Genomic DNA, 5756 nt, shown 5'->3' on the forward strand with positions numbered 1-5756 from the left:
GAAGCAGTTTTGTTACACCAGTGCGTCTTGTATCAGCCTTCACACTGCTCTTTGCCGAGCCAGGAACACCACAGCCAGTAGGCAGCTTTGAGCATAAATCCACTTTTGCCAGGCCTACGGTATGATGACTTTAATGCTCTTGTGCCCAAAACCAGTGCCATGGGGTGAAACAGGCAGGCTTCCAAAGAGACATCTTCTTAGATTGGGAAAGTTCCTAGAGAAACTTCATGGCATTAAAAGGTAACTTTGCTGAAGAGACGTGAACTGGAGAAAATCTAAAGAAAGACAACCACTAGAGGAAATCTCTCTTGACTTCCTAGGAAAACTCAGGATCATGTGGGAAACACCTACTAGGTTGAGTCATTTGTCTGTTACACATACTTTTGGGACAGCAGATGTAGTAACCTCTTATTCTACACTTCTCCAAGGGGGAAGAGTTAGATTATCAACTCTGTTTTAAGTAGAGATACCTAGTCATCTTGATGCATGGCAATATGTACTAGACAGGCAGACCCATGGCAAGACACATCTGATTTTAACATTTATTCTTCATGTCCTACTGCAGAGGTAAAATTCCATTAATACCTTGCTGGCTGAGTCAGCATGTTGCCTTCAAACAAGACTTGCTTTTCTAACCTAGACAAGGAGAGTTAAGCCTTCTTCACTGAAGGGAGCAAATTATATCAAGAAAATCTGTACATCTTCAAAAAATGATGTAATAATAATGAACAAAAATCTACCATGGCTCCATAGTCGGACTGAGCCACATCAACTTGTTGAGTAGTACTGTCTCTTTGTGTAGCTTTGTGCAGCTTTCTTTCGGGGTGGGGTTTTCATTGAAAACAGGCAACAACAACAGGGTTTTGTGAGTTCTCTAATGTACTGCCAGTTCCATTTCACATTTAAAAGATAAAATCTTAAGTCAGGAAAAGCACTTAAGTCCAAGACCACCCCAATCTCGGCTGCCTAAAAGCTCAGAAAAGTAACACCACCTTGTTTTCCATCAAATAAGTGAAATCAAATTATGAATATACTTTCTTTCCTACTGAAAGTAACGTGCACCTGTATGTCCGTGCATGCTTCAAGGGCACAGAAATGTCTGTGATCCAAGAAGTCTGGGGACCATTGGAAAGGGAAATATACAACTCATTAAGTTGGGCAGGCAGAGGGAATGCTAAGTGGCAGCCCCACTGTTAATTTTGGCTATTGCCCATGGTAAAGTTTTCATTAATTTTCATATGTGTTGTTTCTCTGCTTTCTCCTTGCTAGTCTGTAGGAAATAATCAAATATATCCTCCAAAGGAAGGAAAACCAAGCTGACAAACCAATATGATCACACTCAAACCCAGATACACAGTGCTTGCACTATCAAACTGGTTTGCAGGTAAGAGATTTGATTGGTGATTACTGCCTTTGAGCTAAGAACCTAAATGATAAGCAGTTCCTATGAGTAAAGTTCTCACTATACACTGTGCTTTGTGGTGTTGATTTCATTATTATTACAACAGTGTCTGGAATCTAACCTAGGGAGGACACATGGGCTGTAAAAATAAGACAGTGCTCATTTCCTTAAAGGCTATAATATAATTAGTGAAAGCATAAAAAAATCCAAAAGTAAATACAGTCCTGCATTTATAGAAGAGGAAAATCCATTAGGATTATTAGCTAAGAAATCCTACATAACATCTTCAAAAAAACCCTGCCTTTCTAACTGAGACTATGATGAGTTGAGTGAACCATCTCAACTGAAAGCATTCAAAAAATTACACCAAATTTTTTTATCAAAAAACTATGAGTATCATAATGAACAAAATGGATACAAAATTAAATGCTAGAGTATAAATGGAGCTGCCTAACTCCCCATCTCCATTCATATATGACTTTGCCTGCCAGTGACACACAATTAACATCAAATTAATGAGCTTATTAGCATAAATTTAACATCACAATAACACACTTGATTCAGTACTCAGCAAAATCTTGCCAATTAACTTGTCCATCAGGAGGCTGATGAATGGGCATTGCTAATGGGATTTCTGTAGTTAAGAGGCAAAAAGAAGAATTAAGGGAATCTGCAGTCTTGCACTGCTTACCTGTGACCACAGAAGCCCAACCTAAAAAGGTACTGCTTACAAATCCCTGCCTCCCAAAATAAAAGATGCTGTTGCCAAGAGTGCTTGACTCCTCCACTCTGTTAGATCCGAAATAGTGCATGTCATTTTTCTGCAGGTTAATAAGCCATGAGATTTGCCCAGACTATTGGAGATAATTCTCATGTTTTAGGAAAGGTGTTTTAATAAAACCTGTTTCATGTATGACAGCCTGTCCTGTGCAATTCAAAACAGAAAAAAAGCAAGACAAATTTTTTGTGAGGGCGTCAACAATCTCCTTCAGAAGCAGAGACTGGAAACCAGATCCTGCATCTTACAGAAATCAGGTAGTACACAACTCTTGTCAGTGGAGCAATATGTAGAGCAAAGCAAAGTCTTACTGGGAGTATACACAACAAAAACTGTCTCCTGGAGCCCAATTATGTGTGTAAGAGTAAATGGTGACTTGTTTAATAGTGTAAATATTGTGCCCCCTCACGACTCCTCTACATATACTGGCGGAGATTCAGGGCATCTATCTTTCAGCCCCACTGATGTTATCTTTTACAGAAAGTAAGCAGTTTATGTTACAAAGGTATTTATTGTTTAAACTTCTAACAAAATAAATATGTGTGGGTGTGCAGAGGGGGTAACAGTAGTTTTCTGCTTTCCCCCCTGAAAAGCTGGCTCCCCTTACAATCATTTATAGATTGGAATTCTTTCATTTTACATGCAGCATTTTGGTTTTGTACACAGAACATTAATTTAACAGTTTCAATTGACTTAATGTATTTAGCCACTTCTTCCCACAAAGCTTTTAAAATTTTATTGATGTAGACATTTGTTCACTTAAGAAAGACATTTCTTCATTAAGTGCTCATTTTAGAGGCACAGGGTGACCTGTGTCTGGATACAAAATATTACATCTTTCACAGGATGAGGGAGGGAGATCTCTGCTTTTTAAATAAGAGGCACAATGGCAGTACTTTGTAACTTCAAGACCATATGAAAACACATTTCTTTGACAAGAATACAGAAAGATAAATTCTTAACTCCCATGTGATATCATAACCACACTTAAAATATTTTAACCTCTTGTCAGCCAGAGTAAGAAAAACTTAAAATAGTTTTCTTTCAACAGATTAATAAACTGTCTGTAAAAACAGCTTCTGTTCTAAGAGCATTTAATAATGTTAAAACAATTCCAACCTGTATTTTGCCTTCAAAGTGGTCTGAAAAGAGCATTCTACTCAAAGAAAATTATTTTGACTAGAAGAATTGTATCTATAGATATAGATAGAATTTATATACATATAAAAGAATTTATATGTGTAAATATGCGTATACACACACATATCTCTTTTCTGAGCAAAACTAGTTGGAGTGATTTAATTCTGGCATGCCAAACCTGGGAAATGGTTCCTAAGCAAGCTCTCTTAGCACATGGAATCTGAATTGTAACCAATAAGCTCCTCCTCTATGGACTGTCACAGGTGGTGCACAAAATCAAACACTCAAAAGAGCTCATCACTTCCTCATATTGATCCACTGTTTTTTCTGCACTGCTGTAGCACTGAGGTGTTCCCAGCAGTTTAGGGCTTTGTTTTATAGAAATGTATAGAAAACGCATAAATACGACTGAATTCTGGTTAGAAACAAGGTATCATGAATGTAAGAGGCATTGAGCAAGCTAAAGAAACAATATGAGACCATGTGAAGCTGGTGTCAAAAAGCAAAACTATTTCATGGCTTGTATACACCAGTTTATAAGCAAGGCCATAAAATGCAACATAAATTTTATATAGAATAAATACTTGCAGTGTCAAAAATATCACTTGTATAAAGGCTGAATCCAAATGGTTTACATGTTCTGGACATGACTCCACTTTAAATGCAGCAAGTCTAGCAAACAAATGGCTAAATAAGACCTTATAGTAAATAATTTGGACCCTTAAGTAATTGAGTAATTGGACCCTTAAGTAATTGACTGTTTTCACTTTGTCAACGAATCACATTTTATCCTCTAGTTTCCAAACTGCAATCTCATCCAAAAGGTACCAAATTCCAGAGGATGACCTTTGCAATCAACACAGTATCATGCAAAACTCCCACCAAGACAACTAATTCCATATGCAGCTTTATGCCTAATTGTGACTGATTAACTTCAAGATTTATTTTTTTACATGTAAAATCTCTAAATACAGGCAGCTAACACCATGGGTCTTCTTTCCAAATACTGTTGCAATATCTCTTCTAAAGAGATTAACTGATCAACATTGTAGGTCACCAAGAAGACTATTTATTGCGCTGAGCTATGTAATTATAAATTACATGTTGACTAAAGCAATATAAATAATAACAACAAGGAATGTCACTGATCTTATCTATGTAGAAATAAAGGTCTCTCTATAGCTGAACTATGAATTATTCTTGCAGAGCAAGAGGAAGTACTCCAAAAGCTTTTCTATTTCCTCACTTTTTTGTATCAAACTGGTTGCTTCAGCAGCCTGAAGCCAATGCTTAAGCTTTCGGTTTATCCAGTTTAGAGTCAATAAAAGTCATCCAGTAACTACTGTACCCTGAACAGAAGTATGAAAACTTTAGTGAGTTCTAGGCATAGAAAATTTGCAAGCTGGTGTCTTGGAGTTTCTCAATTTATTGGCAGAGGGTTCTGTGCAGGCATGCATATGTAAGCAATGCCTACCACATTAAGCGCAAATAAATAATAATGTCACCCTTGATGAAGTAATGAGTTATGCATACCCTGCATTTGTAAAAAATGGCAGAGAACCACAGCACAGGATGGAATGGTTACTGACAACCTAGCTATTAGATCTTGCTACTGAAACATTAACTACAATATAAAATGCTCAGTTGTATTGCAGTTTTTCCACTTCTTTTTTTTTTTTTTTAATGTGAGTTTGCACTCTAATATTCATAGGAGAAAGAATGATGTCATTTTATTAACTTCATAACCACTTTCCGCCAACAGAAAAGTAAAAACATTGGAATGACATCTGGCATGAAGTTTCTGTTTCTCTTAAAAACATGTCTGTATTTTCTGTTTCTCAAGACACCAAGGACAAAAATAAAAACTGTCTTCTGACAAATTTTAGAGCATCCAAATGAGAAAATAGAAATAAAATAAAATTAGTTAAAATTAGTTAATTAGTATTTGGAATTTTAAACATCAAAATACTATGTAGTCAAGAGTTCTCCATGGAACAGCTTCCACCACCAGAGTATTTGACCTACTTATATTATTACCAGGAGTCACTAAAAACTAAAAAAATATTCTCTTTCTTATTACAGCAAAGCTTTGGAAAAAGAAGAATAGATGGCAGATAGATGGCAGCCCACCTTGTGAGACCTATCTTTGTTTGCTGATTAGCATTGCTGCACTGCACTGGTTTTTCTAAGCAGTCAAGGTGATGTGCAGTGCCCACCCGGAAGGATAGAAGTAACACACCATTGAGTTAGGTAGGCTGATAATGAGCTCAAATCCAAGACCAGCAGGACTGTCATGTCAATTGAATAGCTGTCCACAATATCTGCTAGAAATGGGCCATTTCCAAACTCACTGATGACATTTCTGATGCCTTAGCTGGGAAATGCCATGTATGGGAGCGCTGGCTCAATCACCAAAGCACTTACCGCAGGGACAGT

This window comes from Empidonax traillii, unplaced genomic scaffold (assembly GCF_003031625.1).
Source record: "Empidonax traillii isolate 1590-97213 ecotype Southwest subspecies unplaced genomic scaffold, ASM303162v1 scaffold167:size2001844, whole genome shotgun sequence".
NCBI lineage: Eukaryota > Metazoa > Chordata > Aves > Passeriformes > Tyrannidae > Empidonax > Empidonax traillii.